At 42.7% G+C, this 21,795-nt stretch overlaps 1 protein-coding gene across 6 annotated transcripts in view; it reads left to right on the top strand.

Annotated features, from left to right (window-relative positions):
• The window catches only part of BACH2 (BTB domain and CNC homolog 2), a 187,873-nt gene that overhangs the window by 20,758 nt on the left and 145,320 nt on the right, over positions 1-21,795 (top strand). The gene's annotated exons all lie outside the window — the stretch shown is intronic.

Raw genomic sequence — 21,795 nt, 5'->3', positions numbered from 1 at the left:
ATGAGTGTGATCTGAGAAGGCATTTTCTTGTGTACAGTATAAACTATTATACTGACAGTATTTCCTCTGAATGATGCATTTGGGAGTCTTGTAAAAAATGTAAACAAAAAGTACTACTCTGTGGGGAACACTTAGCTTCTACAGAAATGAAAATGAGCAAAACTAAATCAGTGTATTACATCCAGCAGACCACTATCCAATATCCAGTGAAATAGATAAAGGGCTAGCTGTTGATGGGAGATGCCGCATTGACCTGTGCTGATTTAGGGTCCCATCTCCTCCAAATGGAATAGAAGAGCTGTAGTGAACATTAACACAAAAGCAGCCATTCCCTGTATGGGACAGCAAAGATCATGCTTACAAGCTGTGATCCAAATAATGAAACAGTTTTTACTGTGGGTTTTTGGTGATTATTTCCTTTGCCTGGGAAGGATGTTGTTTGAAAATTGACAGCTCATAAATATGTAGTGAGGCCTTGGTGCTCCGGGCAGTATTATACTGCTCTGAAAAATGTATGGCAAAGATGTTCCAATATGTTTCCTCTTGGATCCTGAATACAAGAAATATCATAGGGGTAGAATGGTACATCAGTACTTGTTAGTGAGATGTGGAAGATAATGTTGATTTAAAGAAATCACCCTTTGGCTGTAAATGCTTTCAGTAGGTCAAGGGGATGGCATAGTCTGGAACAGGTCACAGCATGGAGGCAAAGTGTGAACGTGACCATTAGCAATTGAGTTCAGCAAGGAAGGTATCTTGTTTTGTTCATACCTCATGGATTGTGCTTTTCATTTCTTACAAAACCCCAAACGTACCACTTTTAAAGTGTTGGACCTTTGCTTAGTAACACCATCTTTCCCAGAAAATCTATACATAATAGCATTGTTTTAGAGGGCACAAATCCTTGCTTGGGCTACAAACATGTGTTTTGGATGGGATGTATTTGTGCATGGAGTTTTATATAGCAATTGTCCTCTCTGCTTTTGTGGGTAAATTTTTTAGCACTAAAATATTGAGCTGCAACACTGTGCTTCATTGTTAGACTCCCTGACCTTTGCCTCTAGTTGGAAAGGGGGCAGGAAATCTTTGTTTCCTAAAAGCTGCCTGAAGTCACAGAAGAAAGCAGTATCCCTTCTGCTAGCAACATATGAAATGACCTCTTGGTGCAAACAGAAATAACTGCAGCCACATGAAAGCCATGCAGAGGCTTGGTTGTTGGGAAGTCAGTGATGATAGGAAGCAAATTAACAACAGGGAACTGGATGGTAATGTTGGTTGTCAGATATGTAAGCTCATAGGTTGCAATAGTTCTGCTTATCAGGATCTGCAACCCTTCTCTTCCCAGAGCAAGGGTGAGCCATGGAGCAGTTCTATCCTCACTGCTTCAGTGGAAAGACCCAGTTGTGAGCAAAAGAAAGGTGATCTTACAGGGAAGGGAAATCAAAATTGTTGCCTCTTTCCAACTCTTGGATTGTGTAAGAGAACAAAAAGCAATCCAGAATGGTGAAGACAAAACATCTCAGCCTCTCTTGCCAGTTGGAGAACTGCTAATAATGTTTATAGTCCTGGAACAAAAGACAACAAAACAAGTTACTTAAGAAAAGAATCCATCACTCTGACAAAAATAGAGCTTTCAGCTAGTTTTTTGTCTGAGCCTGTGTTTCTTCAACCAATCAATCCTGTTACTGAATAAAACTCTGGAAATAAACTTAACAAGATTAATGTCTGTAACTATTTGTAAAACCTATGTGTTACACAGTCTCCTTAAATGAGATTATGTCATGTTTATAATACTTACTCATATTTTGTCCCCAGTCTGGTCTAAAATTGAATAGTTTTCATTAATTTTTCTTGCTTGTTTAATTTCATGCTTAAACCAATAAGTTGCAAATCCGCATGACTGCCCACTTATTGTTACACTCAGAATAATTGCACTGAGTCACTGTGCATGGACTCAGATTGCCATAGGGTGTTAATACTTGATACTTAACCAAGCATGTTTATCTGAGAGCTGGCTCATCAGTCTGTGGAATGCAATGTTTAGTACATGAAGTTCAGCCTAGAATTATTGCAGTTAGGAGATGTAGCCTGTGATCATTAATAATGCCTAGAATTAGTGCTGGTATTTTCAGGGGTGTTAGGGAAATTAGCTGCTAAGTGTGGGAAAATAAATGCAGGGAAAATTAGTGTTAGGCTTTGAGAAAAAGGGGTTTATATGCATTTAATATGGTCTTCCTAAAAGCTTCTTTTTTCTGCCTGTGTTTTTTTTTTTTTTTAATCCATGTAGGTATCTGGTTTTTGTCTATGCTCTGTCTTGAATGTCTTGGTTACCCAGAGAATTTGGGATTATACAAGCTAATAATCAATTCCCTTCCTAAATGAAAAGATTTTTTTTTTTCATGTCCAAGTTTATTTCCAAGCCTTAGTCCAAATGTTTAGTTCCAAAACTGACGTATTTTTCCCTAGTGAAATTTTCCTCTGTGGCAGAATAAAGACCAGGGAAACTGGTATTTGAAATTCCATTTCACCTTCATTTATTTTGCTAATGTGTTTTCAGATAATTCAAATGCTGAGAAATTTAGTGGCAGCATCACCTGCTGGAGTGTGTTTTACAAAAGAAAAACAAATAATGAAGAGGGTTTAGGGTTTATTTGCACCTTCTGCTGAGGGGCTGTTCTCCAGTACTGAAAGAAGCAAGTGATGTTCTGCCAACTCTTGGCAGGCAGGTAAGAACAGGGAACCCTTCCCCGAGCAGATTCCATGCACCAGCAGGTAAGCAGCTGCTCGGCTGCTCTGTGGGGTATGGGCTGGGTAAAGCCTGCAGAGCTTCTCTTCCTTGAGCGGGGGGGATGATTGCATGTAGGACTTTGTCAGAACCAATACTTGGGTTTCAGCAGAAAAACATCTTTTTTTTTAAACTGCAGTGGGTCCCTAGTTCTTGCTTTTGGGATTACTAGCAAAGTGTCAGCAGCAGGCTGGATGTCATTTTTCGTGGTGGAAGCATCTGTTCAGTTCCTCAGACGGAGATAAAGCAAACTTTGGATTGGAAATCAGATGAGTTTGTCAGTCAGAAAAACTGTATTGTGAAGCTCCAGGTGAGGAGTCAGACGGCACTTCATTCTTTGTAAAAACAGAGGAAAGATTTATATGATGTACCACTCTTTCACATTCGTAGTATTTAATGCCATTTAGGACAGTGGCTCCCGACCATGGTGGTTTTGTTAGCTGATTTCCTGTTACTGCAGTTACTTGAATATCCAAAGGAATTACTGTTATGCAGAGACCACTGCTGTCAGCTTAATACTTTGTGTTTCAGTTGGCATTTTTATGTTCATGTATGATAATTATAAATAATGTTTCTTTTAATTTTCCAGCATGTGTATTACAATAAGGACATAACGGGGGAATGGACTGGAGACAACATAGTTTAAACTATTCTTTCATTTACATACCACTGTTTGATCTCTTGTTGATCGTCTGCTATCTATACAAAGAATGCTTTAGTAAACAATATTGATTTCATAGAGAATGTAGAGGAATTGTATTATGTGCACAAGAGAAGTTTGCATATTTTTTCCAACTGCATTATACTTTGCTTTAGATTTTAAGTACTTTGCATTATTCTTAACAGCAATAACAAATGGAGCATACTGAGGTATACACATACCATTTGTTCTTGGGAACCAGTGTAACATACATGGGTGTCAACTGCATATCACTGTGGTTTTTAACCAATTTATGATAGTTTTGTTCTGATGCAAAGCCTTAAGTATGCTGGAACCAGGATTGCCACCCACTTTAAATGTTGTTAGCAGATAGCATTTATTGCAGAGAATTGAAAATCTTAACATTATGAAGTGGTTGTAAGAGGCTTTTGTCTTTCTAAAGCAACTTTTATATTCCATCTGTGTAATATCTACCAGCATTGGTACTGGAAATAATTCTGTAACATGTAATGTGGCTGTGGAGTTCTACCACGTTAATTAATTCCACTGAGGTCTTGGACCTCCTAGAAAAGTAGAGGCATCCCCTTTAACTGTCCAAGCAGGGTACAACTGACTGAACAGCAGAGTTCTCTCAAAGCTCTTGGTGACCATAGAATCCTCACTGATCCTCTGGATGGAGTCCAGGAAGCCTATCACTTCGAGGAACACATGTGTCAGATCATATGACCTTACATAATAACCACGCACGTGAGAAACCCAGAGGGTGGGTAATCCGTGGGATGTCCAGTGCGATGCTGGCAGTGGACTAGCAACTGCTTGTGCTGGAGAGGTTTGCAAGTGACTACCTTGTGGTTTCGTCAGCTTTCATTTGTCCTCCTGCTTTTCTCGTATAGCAGTTAGGCTGGAAGAATGGGAAGTACGGCTCGTGCAGTCCACTCAAATGTTTCTGGAGGAAGCTCATAGATTGTTCCTGTTGCCTCCAGTCAATTCTTTGGCTGAAATTAGCTTGAAGATTAGAGGAGAGGATACAGCCACAAACGTGCACACACAAGCTTACAGAACAATGAACATACCCAGAGAAATTGCCCAGAGTAAATTTTTTGTGTGTCACGTAAACAAACAGATCATAAACATTCAGTACCTGCTTGTTAGGTTTGTTTGTTAGGTTACCCTTCTAAGAGCTTAAGTTAAAACGCTTACCAGTGGCGTGTTTGATCTTCAGGGATCTACTGATAGAAACAGGCTGAACCTCTTCACCCCGTCCTCTGTTTCTATATGTGTAAAATGGACACTACCTGCCTTCCCCGGGGCTTAGAGAGGATTATTTACTCCTTACAGCCAGCTTTGGAGAGGAGAAGCACTAAGCAGGGTGGTGTGACGTATGACTGCTCTGATGGAGATGGGGACAGAAAGGCACCAGGGTGCTCCTGGAGAGGGAGGAGCATCCGCCGGTGAGGACAGGGTCAGGAGAGTCCCTGCGTGGGTGCATGGGGGTGAAGGGAAGGCCACTAGTGGCCACAGGGATACTGGAGCTGCTTGAGGCTGGTTGGCCCTGCTGGGACATACGCAGCCTGCTCTTTAAAGCAAGCAGAGTGAGACAGGCAGAGGCAAAATACCCACAGTGTTTTGGTGCTTACGAGCACAAACCTGTTGGATTTAATCAGCTTATGCAAAATGAACTGTACCTGGGACCTGCATGTGCTGGGCTTGCTGGGTGAGCTCAGGTTCTGGCATGGGTGTGTGCAGGTCCCTGCACCTTCCGTGGGCTGAGGGTTGCTGTCTTCAGACTCCATCTGCCTGGAGACTTCAGACTACACCCTGCCCCAGGCCTCCCCCAGAAAACCTACAAGGTCAGGAAAGCCTCATCACTTGTCATGATCCTGCACAAATTTGGTATTTACCTGGAAAACCATGCTTGGGTTCTGCTTGACTAAGTCAAAACCTAATTCATGACAAGTTAACCTTATGTAGCAGAATTGGGAGAGCAAATGTTCACCTGGCTCTTCCTGCTCAGCTGAGCATGTTTCTTTCTTGTGAGCTCTGTGCCATTCCTGTTAGTCCCTGTTGCCTCTGTGTTCACAGAACCAATTAGGTTGGAAAAGACCTCTGAGACTGAGTCCAGCCTGTGACCAAACACCACCAAGCCATGGTACTAAGCGCTGCGTCTAAGTCTTTCCTTAAATGCCTTCAGGGATGGTGACTTCACCACCTCCCTGGGCAGCCCATTCCAATATCCGATTGCCCTTTCTGTGAAGAATTTCTTCAATCTCTCTAACCCAGACCTCCCCTGGCACAGTTTAAGACTATGTCCTCTAATCCTGTCACTGGTTGCCCGGGAGAAGAGACTGACCCCCACCTGGCTGCAATCTCCTTTCAGGCCATTGTGGAGAGTGATAAGGTCATCCCTCAGACTCCTTTTCTCCAAGCTAAGCAATTCAAGCTCTCTCAGCTCCTCCTCATAGGACTTGCACTCTAGACTCTTCATCAGCTTTGTTACCCTTCTCTGGACCTGCTTTTGCACCTCAATGTCTGTCTTGTTGTGAGGGGCCCAGAACTGGACACAGCACTCAAGCTGTGGCCTCACCGGTGCCAAGCATAGGGGAACTCTGTTGAAGGGATGCAACCCCATGCTGTTTGCTCTCCCCATCAGTAGCTTCCCCATCATCTGCTGAAGGGTCCTGGTGGCTTTCACCCCCCTGCCATGACTGGTTCTCCTTCCTGCCTATTCCCTTCAGCCTCCTTGGGGATTTAACTCCATGTAGTTGGTCTGGATAATCCCCAACAGATAAAGCAGTGTCTGAAACTGGGGTACAGTGAGCTCCCACACTCTGCAGAACAAAGGGATGCCCAAGTGCATTCCTGCCTTCCAGAGGACTTCAGATCTGTACACTAAAAATCAGCTGGCTTCTCACATTAACTTTTTGGTGGTGGTTTTTTTTAATGCTCCTCATCCCTCCCAAGCAGACAAAAGGCTGTAATATTAGAAGAAAATTTTATAAATCCAGGGAGAACACACTTCTCCTTGTACAAATTAATGGTCTGTAATAACTACTGTGTAGGAATTGATTTTCTGCAGGTAACAACTTCATGGTCTTGATATGATAAGGTAATAGAATTGTGCATTTTGTGTGTAACCCCTGCAGTATTTCAGGGCTGTGATAGAAACAGCCTTTATCATGCAAGAATAACAATTGCATTCCAACATTTTTAGGTTTCAACATCAAACACAAGAGCAATAAAACAAAAAATCTGAAATTCATTAGCCATTTTCATCTGAGTTTGCCAGGCCCCATGCTGTAAGTGTGGTGGTACTTCAAAGACCATGACAGCTCAGTTTAAAAAAAAATTAAATAATGTCATCCTCTTGAAATATTAGCATAGCAGAAAAGCAAAGGAAAAGCCTCTCTTGGCATCTGCATCTGTGATGGGTGGATGATTCCTTTGTCATCTTGAAGTTCTACCTAAACTTGTGACAGAAAACCCTGGCACTTCATTATCATTAGGCTTCTTGCTGTCTTTTTTATGGAGCAGTTGGCAGGCTCCTTACTTTCCCCATGAAACAGGGAACCTCCAGCTCACAGAGATCCTGGAAGAATGCGCAAGGAGCTGCATAGGGGCAGAGAGGAGCTGTGAGGTGTGATTCTGTTGTAAATAGGCTCACTTAGGCCTGGGGGCTTGTTGCAGCAAGAAGTAGGGCTTGGATGGCAGGTGGTGTTGGTACCTGATACAGAGGATCACCACTGTGATTCTAGACAAGCGATGCCCTTAGAGTGCTTACTATGCCCTTCTCTGTGTCGGCTGAAAAAAAGGGTGGAACATGTAGACAGAACTGCTGGTTTGCCTGGCTGCATGCAAGTCTCATACTCATTGAAGTAAAAGATGGTTTCTAGAGCCTACATAAAATCCACCCATATGCCTGGGTCCCTCTTCTGTGCCTTGGACGAACTAAACTTGTGGACACGGAGTAGGTCTGAACTCTGGCTAAGCATTTGTATGTTTAAAGCTGCTGGCAGCCTGAGAGGATGGTCCTGGTCTGTGGAGAGAGGGAAACTGCACTGTGATATCCTGTTTTGAGGGAAGCCATTGGAGAGCGTGACCTCAGGAGGTGCCAGAAGAGACACCAGTGTTGATACGTACTTGGGTCAAGACAGACCTAGAGGGTGAAGTTGGCTTCCCAGGGCAGCAAGAGTGGGCATGGATCAGGTGCTGTGATTCTCCTGGTTGCACAGGTTGTGGTTCTCCTGGTGTTACCCAGAGCTGTTTCTTCAGAGGAGTAGGACTTACCAAAGCCATAAGTACCAGCTGGGCTGGTAGCAAGCAGGTGCTGTTGACACACGAGCAGGGCTGCAGGGCTGTTACCTCCTCTCCTGGTGGGGAGGGTGATGCGCTTGTGCCCCATCCCTCCCTGCTTATGTTATCAGCACTGCAGTTCTGCAGCCAGCTCTTCTCAGTGTGGCATTACAAGTCTCCTCTGTTTTTATGGCCACATTTGAAATATCTCATTGCTTATTATGCAAAGTATCTGCTTTTCATCACTACATCTTTTTGTGTGAATGTTGTATTGAGTCTTCAGTATGTATTTAATATTTCTTGAATGTTACATGTTAATTGCTTCCAATTTTCTATTGCTTCATCTTTTGGCCACTTCAGCGTAAATTATTGTTATAGCTGCCCTTTTGTGAAATGTGCAATGCCTGTTCCTATTTTTCTTGTCAGTTTCATTTAAATACTTGGCATTTTAAATAAACCTTCTTGCCTTATATATTTTGTTTAGAACAACAGATTCCCACTGAATCAAAGATGGGAATTTATTTAGTTAATAGGGAGGCTGTGTTGCATTACTGATTGTAAAACAGACTGTTGTAGCCTACAGCATTAAACTGAGAATGGTGCATTTTTTGAAAATTGAGGTTTTTATTTTGATTCTTTTTTATATATCGGGTTCTCAAAAAATTTTATTACTGCTCTTCACGCAGAATTTCACCACAGCAAATGACATGTGCTATTCCCCTAGATCTTAGCCTTTGTATAGGGAAAAGGGTAGAGAATCATCTTCATATTCTTGTTGTATGAAAATGTTCTCCTTCAAAAGGCTAATGAGAGAAACTGGACCTCAGCAAGAAAAATGCATCAAGGTGATGTGTCCCTGACTCTGAAGTTTGTGTGGTGCTTTCTTCAGTGGCAGGGGGAGCTGCTGGAGTCCTTCTGAAACACTGCTGAGTGTCCTCATCCCAAAGACAACTCCTGAGGGATGTAGGGGACAGAGCAAAGTTTGGAAGTTGCAGGGGACTGTGAGAAGGGAGCGGCCAGCAAAGAAAGCTGCATAGATGGTGATAAGTTTTATCTCAGCCCACTTACAAAAGCTTGAATTCCCCTTGGATCTGTTGGTGACAGAGTGACAGCTCTTCTGAGCGTGTCCTTTCCCTCTGGAAAGTGAAGGATGGGAAACTTCTTCCTAGGATGTGTGGGAGCTAGTAGACCAGATGAAATGAAGGGTGACAGGAAGGGTCCCTGCTGCAGTGTTGGGGTATTTTGTTTAATAAGACAACTGTGCTAGGACTGAGAGGTGCTGATGCTTCCCCACAGTCTCAGACCACTTCTTTCCTGGCTGGCTGGCTGTGCAAATCCAGGTCCTGCTGTTTACCCTGTACAGAAAGTATTTGGTGTAAAGGGGATGTGCACACAAAGACTGGTGTGAGGAAATGCAAGATCTCCCAGAGATAGCACGGAATAGTTTCTTAATGGGGTTGTGGTACAGTATGTTGTAATGGACCTTCAGAAAAGTATGAAAAGTATTTGCCTTGGTGTCTTAATACCCTCTCCAGAGCGGGGAGTGGTCTCCTGCCTGTGCGCAGCTGTTCTGGGCTGGAGCCTCAGGCTCCACTGTGGTGAGCAGCCCCTCTGCATCCTGCACTCATCACTTCCACTCTTGAGATTTTGTATTTAATAACAAGGCCACTCACAGGCTGGGATTTGACACTGTCTTTTGTAAATGAGTGTTTTGAAAGGAAACCAGTGGACTTTGCTGGATGCCCATGAGTTGGTCCAGGTGCTTGTTTCTAATGCAGTGAGTAGCTCATTCATGGGCATAACCCAAAGAGGATGTAATTGGCTGTATCTTTTTTTTTTTTAACTGAAAAAAGTATTTTTGTAAGTTATTTTAAAATGGCATTAAGTTAAAAAAAGAAATCAAGCAGGTGCCATGCTGAAACATGTAGTGCTTTTACAGTTTCACAGCATATCTGTTTTCTTCCTTTGTGTTATTGTTCCCCACAAAAGCAAGTGAATTGAACACACCAAGCAAATGACTGATCATAATAACCTTTAAGGTGCTGGATTATTCCTCAGGTTTATGCTGTTTTGGGATGCCTGTTGGTTGCATGCTGACTGTGAAAGAGTTCGTTTATCTTAATAGTCACAAAACAAAGAAGCACAGGATCAAAAGAATGGGTTACTGTTGAGATGTTATAACCCAGAAATAAAAAATAAATATGCTAAAAATGCCTTCCATTTCTTCATAAAATAAATTAAAACAGTGTTAAACAAGCATCCAGTTATTTTTAGAAATTTCTAGAAAGCTTAGAATGCAAGGACATGTGTGACAGCTACCAGGCCACTGCAAGACCACATGGAAACATTTAATTAAGAGACCATTTTCATTTCAGATTATAAGATATTATTTAAAACCAATTTCAGCTTGTTTTTAAAATCGGTTATTTTCATCCACTAACCTCTAAACACTGCCTATTTCTGCTTTGTCTGCTCTGCATGCACTGAGTCTGGGAGAAGGCGAGAGGGGCACTGAAGCTGCGGGTATGTGCCCTGTGCTGCCGTGGCACTATGCACCAGATGGTCCCACCCTGCAGCTCACTTGCTGCTTATTCCCTTTGGTTTCCCAAGACTTACTAAATTTTTTCTTCTATAAATCATGAGTTTCCTTTCCTAGAAATTAATCATTTCGCTTATTTTTTGGTTCTATATTTAGTCCTTCCCATTCATCAAGTCTCTCACACGTTAATCTTCCAATATTGGAAGAGATGCATGTATTTCTGTGCCAGTTCAGATCCCTGTCCATATACCCCAATTTCCTCTCTTTGTTTGGGTGACCAGGAACAAGATGCTCCAGACGAAGGAGCAGTACTCCTGCCCCACCTCGAATGGCAAATACAACATCCTGACAGCCTGTGGTATCTTCATCCCTTAGTTATTGGGTCAAGACTGGAGAGACATGAGATGTTTGTGTTCTTTTCCATGTCTTGCTGAGATGGGAAACTCATGTCCATTCTCTTTTTTAATCCAGATGGGCTTTTGTCCTGCTTGGTATGAAGAGAAATGAATTACTTTTGGGTAAATTGCATGTTGTATAGAGTATTTTTTTCACATACTGAATTTTTATTTGGGTGAAATTTATTTTCTTCTTGAGTTACAAGAAACACAATCTCCTGGTTTATCATCCCAGTTTATTTTCTAAAACATGTATTTTGAGCAGACCAAATGAAGCATGCTCTCCAGAACCGGAGCACACCTTCCTGCCTCTCAACAGCACTAGGGCATAGGTTTTGCTGTCTCCCCTTTTTTGGATCATGCATTGCTGGAATGCCCCTTTTTGGAGCCCAGGTATGGGCTGGCCAGGCACTGGTCCTGTGCTGTCCTGCCACCACAGGAGGGCAACCCACGCCACCCCTGGTGGCACCACAAACTGCTGCTTAAATTGGAGAGGTGTTTGTCAAATGACTTAAAGGCCACCACTGTGTGGATGCATTTCTTGTTTGTTTTTTGGGGTTTTTTTTTGGGGATTTTTGACAAAACAAGGTAGAGATATCTATCAGCTGAGTGGCCTTCTTGAATGGAGGTAGGACAAGGGGTAATGGCTTTAAACTGAAAGAGGATGGGTTTAGATTAGATATTGGGAAGAAATTCTTTCCTGTGAGGGTGGCGAGGCACTGGAGCAGGTTGCCCAGAGAAGCTGTGGATGCCCCATTCCTGGAAATAGTCAAGGCCAGGTTGGATAGGGCTTTGAGCAACCTGGTCTAGTGAAAAGTGTCCATAGCAGGGGACTTGGAACTAGGTGATCTTTAAGGTTTCTTCCAACCCCAACCATTCTATGATCTCTGAATAAGAGCTCTTTTGTTCCAAGATGCACCTGCAGCACCTATGTAGATTGCTTTATTTTACTTATATCTATGAATTCTACAGAAAACTTTGTAAAAGTCACATCATGTCTTTTAAGTGATTCTCCCAACTAGCCCCTGGCTTAAAAACACTTCATGGAAAGGATGAGGGGGCGTGCTGAGGTGTTGACACGTGCAGCATGAGTTGGGAAGACCTGAGGCTCCTGTGTCCAGTGGAGTAGGGCTTCCTATGGTACAAACCTGGCCTGTAGAGCCTACAAGAGGGTGTGACAAGGGGGTTTATAGCTCTGGAGTTGAATGCATGCATGCAATGCCTTATTTTTGGCAACGTGTCCTGCCAGCATCTCTTATTGTTCCATGACTTACTCAGACATGTGAATAACTTCCCACTTCTCAACTGCAGGTTGACAGTGGTGCCCTTTGTGGACTTGAGTGAACTCCTTTAGAGTACATAGTGTTGCTCTACCTTCAGTGTGTGTACAAAACCGCTCAGATAAAATAAATTCATTGTACCTCACTGCAGCTGTCAGTTAAAGGAAGTTGTGCATTTTTCCCTTCAGTTTTGGGATAATTTTTCTCCAGCCTTCTTTGAAAGTCCTATAGCATGCTACTTTTTAGATCAATCTCTTTCTTTACAGAGGAAAAATCACTTTCTGATTATTTGTGTTCAGAATTATGCAAAGGAGCTGCTGAACATAAACATGCAACTGTAAGTGCCATAGAAATGTACTCTACAAAGATTCCACTGTTAACCGCACCAAAGAAAACAAAAATGCAAGGTTATTCAAATCGATGTCACGTGCAGGAAGTGACATTTAAATTCTTACTCATTTAAAATTAAGCCATCTTACCATTTTCCTCTTCTGAAGTGTTGAAGATTTTCCATTAGTTAAAGGGTTGCCTTGCAGGCCTTCAAGAATAAGTTTTTCCATTATTTTTTTTAAAGGCTTGAGCTGCAGGGTTTTTAAAAATGATAGCATGCATGCAAGTGTGAGAACTGTGTACATTTAATTGGCTATTTGAGAAGCTGTGCTAGAAGACTGACCTCAGAAGCATTAGGAAATGGCAGTTCCACTGCTTATATTTACACTTCATAAAAAGTATTGTTTAATTCTTGGAAGAAGAGGGTGTTTCAGTCTTGCTCAGTTTTTGTCTTTGTTCTGGTTTGCTTTGCTTTTGTTGGTGTTTTTCCTTGTCCACTTCAGTGCTGGAATAAAGTACTGAAACAACTCTGTGGTTTATGGCTTTTACTCCGAAGTTTTTCATTTTTTCATTGTGTTGAGCCTTCTGTAAACAGATTTTCTTGAATCCAAACAAAAAGCTAGGGTTGCAATGTGGAGCCTTTTTTGGCTGCGAAATCATCAGGGTCAAAATCACTTGCATACATCCAGTCCCAGGGGCAGTGGGCTTGGGCTTGCCCAAGTGTTGACCTTCCCCACTGCTCCTGGCTGAGCTCCTGCCTGGATGGTATCCTGAGCTGTCGGTCCCCTCCACCATTCAAGTTGTCTAAACAAGAGTGCTCTTCTTACTTTTTAAAGGAGTGTTGCTGGAGGAAGCATCTTTCCTTCCTCTTTGTTACAATTACTGATCCTTTTGCCCACAGGTTGCACTGTGTTGAACGCAACTGTTGATGCTCTTCCGAAGCATGAAAGGACAATGCATTTGTTTTGTTTCTCAGGTATCTGCCTGAAATATTTGATACTGTTGAAATATCGAGATGTTATCTCAATCACTTTTGTACTTGAGCATTTCTCCGTTGCTAAGATTGAAAACAAAACCACCAAATCTGAAGTATGAACTGTGTTTCTAAAGAAGTATAAAATTTAATACACTTTTAGCTGGTAACACAAGTGCTAACTGGTGTAATTTTTATAATTACTGTTGAATCTTGTTTATTAGATTATGTGTGTGTTCCTTTTATCTACCGTTTATCCACAACACTGAGGAAAAACATGTCTTCATTTCCTGTATATTATTCTGTCAGCCAGAAGTGTTTCCTATTGGAAGATCTTAAAATACAGTGTATCAAGGAGAAAATAAATTAAAAGATACTCTGTTAATAAAAAGGGGGGGAAAAAAGCTAAAATCCTGTTAAATAATTAAGATGCTTTGGGCTTTATCAGGATTGACAGTGTTCTTGCCATAATATACATATGCAAAAACTGTAAGAAGTTTAATATTTTATAGCAAGGATAACTCCAAACCCTAAATCTACTGACTTGTTTCTATGGTAACAAATATTGAAATATGTCTAGCCAACACTGTAGGTTCCCCCTATTTAATTTCTGTCTATGGGTTCCAGGAATTTGTTAAGGCTGTAGAATCCTTTTAAAATTGGTACATTCTGTCGTAAAATTCCCTAGGATTAATGTTGAACACAACTCTAAATTTTAACATAAACATTTCTTTGAAAGAGATTTCTTAGCAAGTGAGGGATTAGAGTTTTATTCTAAGACTGTATGTGCATTGATCTGGTATTTTTGTTCTTCATTGGCAAGTTGAATTTTTTTTTTTTTCCTGTGCATGACTATACTGAAAAAATGGAGTTTCAGTCTATGGATTCTGATGAAAATATTGACGTCTCCTTAACTGGATGAGTCTGGCTGGAAGACAATTATGGCATGAAGTCAGCACCTGCAGGCTTTGGTTTAGTGGTCAGAACTTCTTGGCCAGGGCTACTTTTTAGGGATCCTGTCCAACTCTTAAGATAAAAATGATGATTTACAGGGAGCTTCAATCTTTATTTCAATTAGTTGCACTTAACTTTTTGTGTGTTACAGAGCATTTTCTAAGTGTCTGTTTGACATCTTCTGGTCGTTTTTCTTTTGAGGGCAGCCCAGCAGTGTTGGGAAGTAATCTGAAGTGTTGGCTGTGAGATTCCATTTCCCCAGTGGTAACTGAAACCACAAGCACCTAGTCCCAGCTGTAAGAGGAAAATTTTGAAACTTTGAAGTGAAACATCAGGTTGATGCAATATTTTGCATCTGGTTGACTAGCCAGAGTTAGATGCAGCTGGAAGCATAAAGACTTCCTCCCTCAGCCTACAGGGACTCTGGTTTCTGCTGGCATGTAGTAAAGATAATGAGGCAGCATAAAAAAAAATTTCAGAAACTGGGATTTGCGCTTAACAGCTGTGTTTCAGGAGCCTTGGTTATGGACTAAATGCATGTTTTCTCATAGGGCTAGTAGCATCCAACCTTTTTTCCCTCAAAGAGACTTATAGCAGGGGACTTGGAAATCAGACCCAGCAACCTTAACTGATGCCTCATAGGGCAAGGAGGTGCAGCTGGCAGTGAGTGAAGTACTCAATAAAAGCAGAAGGTGGTGTTCAGAAAAAGTGCGATTCATTCATTCATATCTGTCTGGAGCAACAAGGAAGAAAGTGGGCTATTTATTGGGCAAAGGATTATCTCCACAGTCCTGTGTGAAAAGGAGTGATTTCAGTGTGAGCCTGAGGCAGTGACTCCCTCCTAGTGCTGGAGGAGCTGACAATTCTGCTTACACCTCAGGCAGAGCCAGGCTGAAAGAAGGGGAGAGTGTATGTGCACAAGGGAACATGAAAAGAAAACAACAGATATCAATGCTATTTAACTGTATTGTGAGAAAAATATCCTGTCACCTCACAAGCCCTAGGTAAATATCCAAAACCTCTTTTTATTACAGTAAACAATATGTAGAAAAAGAATTGAGGCAGTGTTCATGAAGAGCTTGCTTTAGGTTGGATATGGGAGGCTCGAGAGATGTTCCTGTGGGATCATTCAGGGTGCACAGTGGCAGGCACAGTCCCACCACCACTGCTGGGACTGAAGCCCCTTCGCAGCAGGCAGCTCCAGTGACCTGACCAGTGCCCTGCATGCCTCCCTACACACAACACACTCACACAGTCCAACGAGGTTTCCTTACTAGCTCAGCACCAGGTTTCCCCAGACATCTGGATCTTTAAAGCAGTTTAATCATGGTACAGTAACATAGAAACAGGAGCCCCACAGAAACAAAGGAAACCCTGGGCTTTCTTACACTTCAGTCTATGTGCAAGATAGTCTAGAGTCTTCCTGCTGATTCACTGGCTCCTGCTGTGTCTCTGAGTGCCAGTGACCTGGCTGGCACCACTGGTCCCTGTGCCTTCTGTTGTGCAAGGGGTCAACAGCACCAGTTTGTGGCCTCTTGCCTGGCGCTCCTGCTACCCAGGGCACAGCCTGCAGCTTTCAGACTGAGCTACCTGCACTGAATGTACTCCTTAGCAATCCCAGCTGTCATCTTGCTTCACTTTGGTGTGTATTTATCTGACCCTGGCCTGAGATACTCCTTTTTCCGCCATGTGTGTCCTGTGGTGTTCTTTGAACTAGCATGGGCTGTGGAAATAGGAGCTGCAGAGTCACCAACGAAAAATGTTATCAGCCTCCCTATGTCATCAGTGAGTTGTATCACTGTGCTGTCTGAAAGCTCTCGAGAGTGTGTGCTTTTGTGGTACCCAAAGTCCCTGGGGTTTCTCGTACTGGGAAGTGTTATGGCCGTTGTGGGAGTTTTGCCTTCATGCACCCCTACACCATGCAGTCAAGAACAGTGATGTCCACTCTCATCAGTATTTTGAACTCTCCAGGCTTTCTCCCAAGTCTGTGGAAAGACTTTTGATCTCTGCAATGGGCTTTACCCAAGGGGCCAATTTAAGTGATAGATGCATATTCCTGTTACTCTGAAATGATGCTTTTCTGCAGGGCTGCCTTTTTTTTTTTCTTCCTCTTTTCCTTTTGTTTTAATGATGAAGTTTCCCTTTTATTGAAATAGAAAAGAAAACAACCTCCAATCTTTTAACGACAAGGTGAAACTTGTCTTTTCAGGATGTGAAGTCTCCATATGTATTTGTAGAGTGCAGTGAGGGTTGTGGCTGAGGTGAAAGCCTTTTTAATTTGCTTTTTTTAATATCCAAACACAAATTCAGAAGAAAATTTTCTAAAGGAAACTGACTCAATACTTGCTAGAAACAAATGAAAAAAATTTGCTCTTTGATTTCTTGGGTTAAGTGTGGTGCTTGGCAAAACCATGGATATGCTCCACCCCCAACTTTTTTGTGTAGGTAACAAAATGATTCTGTTTTGAGGCCTTTTTCACATCACAGTGATGGACTTGTTAAATTTATTTTCAGGAAAAGAGAGTAGGATTATACATGTGCATGAAGGCTGTGAATACTCCCATTGCATTAGGCTTGTAATCTTCCACAGGCAGAACAAGCCTGCTCCCTGTAGTAAGGCCAGTTGGTAACTTTCAGGAAGCTTTCATGATGGACAAATGTGTCCACACCAGTTTTTCCTTACTTTAAAACATCTGGTATATATCAGGGTCCTACTCACCCTTTCTGACTCTTGGAGCTGTGAAATGAAAAAGTAACTTGTATTCTTCTGTGACCGACTTACATGTTTTCATATGGTCTCTGTGCAATCAGACACATCAAAATATGCTTTGACTTGCTCCTACAGTTTGAAAAAATACTGTACTGATGAACTGTGTAGTAAAATCCTGCGGAGAGTGAGCACGAGTTGAGGGGAAGCACACGTGTGGTAAGATGCCAGTGGTTGTATGGACTGCTCAGCACAAGGCAGAGATTAGCCTTCACAGTGTTCATGCAGAACAGGTAGTCAATGTTCTTTTGCAGACCTAATGCTAGCATTTCCTCTAACATAAGCATGCCTAGAAAGATGCATACCAGATGATTAAAAAAAAAAATAGGCAGCATGAGTACATGCAGAGAATACCTGCTTTGTTACGGGAGCATGTGTTTCCTGCAGGAGTTACAGCCCCTAGTGAGAGGAGAAACAAGGATTTGTAGAACTGTATGCCTTTTTAAATGTCTGTGAGTGCTTAGTGCTTTCCTGATAGTGTGGGTAGTTGGATTTTTTCTGATAGGTTATTTGGAGGCCTACAGTTTGGAACAGAAGGTGGATGGTAAAACTCCATAAGGCCTTTTATGTGATATTCACAACAATAATTTTACCAAGAGTGTCTCCCTGCTCCATTTCCCAGATGATTAAAAATTCAGTTTCTTATTTTTGCATGCTCTGGAGGCAAAATTTTGAGAGGTCAGGGGTGACTCTGTTGCAGCTCCTTTTCTGTCCTCAATTCCCTAGCCTTATGGTGAAGTGTTTTTCACTGTAGTTGGTTCTGCCGTAGTGGTTAAAGACAGAAAATGTTTAGCTTAACCCTGAGGCAGCTCCAACTTTGTGCTGGATTAATTAAAAAGTAGTTCTGTGCCTTCTGCAGCAACAGTGTTTGGGAGGAGAATGGAGGAAGGAGTGCTGTGCACTGGGGGCAGGAGGGCTCATCATGCCAGCCAGGATCCCTGGTGTCTGCCAGAGATCCTGGCACTTAAGGGCAGTGTGTATTTTCTCTCAGGTCTGCCACAGCTCCTGGAGCTGAATTTTGCTTGCAATGGTCTGCTTGTAAGGGAGCTGTTCCACTATTCCAGTGTTTTTTTTTCTTTTTAAAGTTGTTTCAACAATCCCCTTTTCCATCCTGGGGGGGAGAAGAAAATAGCCCTTTGGAAGAGGGGCTAGGTAACCAAGTTCTGTGCTTATCCTCCATGTTATGTACCTTGTGCAAGTTAAAAGGCTTGTTCTGCCTTTCATCTTGTGTGCTGTTTTCTGCAGATATTTCCTAACTTCTCCCATGACGTTTTTGCCTGGTTCTTCAGAAGATTGTATGGACTGAAAGAGACTATTGTTTCCACAAGAGTGCAGGCATGTGCACATTGGCTAATCTGGTTGGTACAGGATTTCAGGAGTGGGTGTTGAACTGAGGAACAGGGTTGGGATGTGTGTGCCTAGAATTCTTGTGAACAGCATGCTCTCCTATTCTGTAAATAATATCACATTTCACTTTCTAGGTTTACCATTCATGTTTCTCCAAAAGTTGAACTCCCGTACCATGAGATGTAAACAAGGAAACGGCATACAGGAAGGTTGCAAAAGTTTTGGTTAGCAGGGATTAGAAAGCTGATCTGGTTTTCAGTCCTGCACCTGGATAAGTGTCAGCTACTTGATTGTGTGGAGACTCAGAATGTTTGTTTTTCATAAACATCATATGTTTAGAATGTTGTCTTTCTGGTGTTTTTCTTCCCCAGTTTTGAAGTACAAGATAGGCAAATGAATACATTTTAGCTTGGTGTTTAGGAGGAGGCAGACTTTGGCAGTCGAGGTGCATTTGCCAGCTCTTGAGAAACTGCAATCTGAACCTTGCATTTGCAGAAAACTCCTTTTGCAAAGCACTTTGGATACAAGACACCAGGCGATATTCGTTGGGGTTTTGTTCCATTTGGATGATATCACCAGGGAGCAAGGAAACCCCCAGTTGTTGTTTTTGTTTACAACCAGCATCTTGTCAAATGAAACCTTGCCACATACTTGTTTCCCCTTTTGGGAACATTACCTAAAAGATGATGGTGCTGGGATAACTCCAGCTTCCTGGTGGTGACCCAGATCTCTGCTGGCAATGAGATCTCTATCTCCGCTGGGCACGGAGCGAGAACAGCAGTTGTGTTTTCGGCTGCTGATTCGCGGGCATGTTCCCATACAGTGTTTCCAGGCTCCTCAGAGCGCCTTGGCTATTGCTGCTGATGTGCCCTTGTCTGGCGGCAAAAGGCGGGATTTCATTCCACTGTTTGGTTTCATGTAGGTCTCGTAAGAGGGTCTGAGGCAACTTTAGTGTTGTTAAATACTGCTTTTAGAGTATGAGACAGCATAAAAATCCTTGTAGGTTTGTTTGGGTTTTTTGCAGCAACGACACTGTATAACTGACAATTTGCTGCATCTTGACTTGATACAGTTTCCTTGCTTGGTCAGGAGTAGTTGCTGCTTGTAAAACACCTCCTTGGAACTAGAGGGTGCAAGCTGGGAAGACTGACACTTGCTGGCAGTTTAAGAATTTATGAGGATTTATTCTGTGGTTTGTTGATGGGATTTGGCTGGCCGAAATGCGTGTTGACGGATGCACAGGAATTCCCAGGTGTTGATAAAAGCACTTGGCAATAGTCAATCGAAGAGGATAGAGAAGAGAGATAGTGAAGTGAGGAGGACTCGAGGGGTAGTCTGGTTTCTTTCCATCTATGGGCTGTCATATTTAACAAAGAGCTGACAGCTTCACCCATAGTCTTGTGTGGTTTTAGCACCGCTAGACCAACCTGCTGTGTTGGCTATCCTTGAAGGGTTTTTCCAATGCTTCTGTTGGATGCAACATGGGTCAGCTTCCTTGCTTCACAGCCACCTCACTGTTTGCCCAAGTAGTGTTTCTGAAACTGCATTTCCTTTTCAGCAGCTCATGGTCACAGTATGGAGTACTGGAAGCAGTCTGTGAAGCTATCTTTTCCTGTCCAAGACTCCTTTTGTGTTAAAGTCCTTGCTGGCATAGCCAAGGATGTTTGAGACATATTTCTGCTGATGGTTTTCTGCTCTGCACTCCCGAGGATTGGATGTAGGGCAGTTTGGAGGGTTCCTCACAGTGGAACTCCCTATTTACAGTCAGTGAATTCATTAGAGCCCTGAATTATTTACCTTAAAGAATTCAAGTCCTGAATTATTTACCTTTAAGGTCTGTCTTCCTGTGCATTTGGTTGACTGTAGACCTGTGTTCCGTTGTATGCTATGAATGTCTAAGGTAGCTTAATATCCAAGGCAGTTTCAGCTATTTACTGTTAATTTTATTTTCATACACAAATACATTGCAACATTACAGCTGATCTTTAGGGTCCCTTCCAACCCAAAGCACTCTATGATTCTCTAAGTTCAGAGTGGTTCTCTGATATAAAATGGATTTCTGCAGATCTTGTAAATGCATAGACAGTTTTTGGGTATATCACACTCTTCTCTTCCTGCAAGTTGCCTGCCTACTGCCAGCAGTAGCTGCAAGCCCTGGGCAAACTCCCTATTCAGCATCTTGTTTTTTCCCTGCTGTCCTCTGTTTGGCCCAAATTTTTATTTATGGCACAGTACTCAAATCCTACTGAAGAAGTTTGTAATTTCCTCACGATCTTACTCTGTTTACCAGTGTCAGGCTTCAGGATTTGACAAATGATTTGGGAAGCGCCACTTCTCTTTACAGGAAGAGACTTAAAACAAGAGGACAAAGCATCCTGAGGACCTTACAGCCTTGCTGCTGAGATGTCTCTGTACTGTATAGTACTTTGTGCACTGGAAATAAAGTTCCCTTCTGCTGTGACTGTTCATTACTTTTAGTTGAGAGAAGCCAGGGTTTCAGGTTGGTTAGGAATTCACTGTTAATGGCCACTTGAGGGATACTGAGTTTAAATAACTGGTGTAGTGGTTCACTGGAGCTGCGTGGCAGCTCTCCAAGGCACAGCTCATGTGCCTGGATGCTGAGAGGGTGGCAGGGAGTGTCAGGGTGGCTGCCATCCTTGCTGCCAACAGCTGTTAGAGTTGTCATGCGCTCTTATCCTGAAGCCCTGATGCTCAGGTATATCCCATGTGCCAAGAGTGATGGCAGCCACAGCAGGCAGCGCTCACCTGCCACATTTGCCTCCCTTTTGAGGGATGAGTGCTTGAACTCATCCATGTTTTCTCTTGCAACATACCTGTGGTACACCAAAGATTTTTGCAGGAAGAAAATAAATGGCAGCATCCACTGGCATCATAGAATCTTGAATGTGATTCTTTGGCAGTGCTGCAGCTGCACAGCCACCATGCAGCCCTCCCTGCCTCACCCTAATTCTTGCTCTCTCCCCATCCTACCTCCAATTTTCTGTTCCCATTAAGTGAAATTTCTTGTTTTGACATGTTTTTCCATGCCGTCCCCTGGCCCAGATCTTGGCTGCTCTGTTTTGAGCATATGTGACTCCAGGCTGCAGGAGAGAGGTCACCTGGATCAGGAGACCCTCCTTGCTTGAGAGTTGGCCCTGCCCTGTGGTTGGCAGCAGATGCCAGAGGCAAAGGTCGCCTCTTTTCTCCTCCGCCCTGGACTAGACTGTGTTCTTTGCTTTATGTGGCATCAGGCTAAAACCAGGTTTAAACTCTGTTCCAGAGATTGCCAGAATTTGGTCTTTCCAGCCACTTTTTTGGGAATGTCTCAATGAGACATGACCATGACCAAAATCCTGCGACAAAACTTTCTGTCAGTCATCCATGTCAACAATGGACAGAGTGTGCCAAATGCCTGAGCCCTGAAACGCAGGAAGGCTATCGCAGCCATATTCCCCACCCTGTGCTGTGTGTCTG

This window comes from Corvus kubaryi, unplaced genomic scaffold (genome assembly GCF_017639235.1).
Source record: "Corvus kubaryi isolate FWS band 111438036 unplaced genomic scaffold, C.kubaryi_AGA036_p1.0 split3-73, whole genome shotgun sequence".
NCBI lineage: Eukaryota > Metazoa > Chordata > Aves > Passeriformes > Corvidae > Corvus > Corvus kubaryi.
The sequence above is the reverse complement of the archived record's forward strand: the minus strand, read 5'-3'. Positions and strand labels throughout refer to the sequence as shown.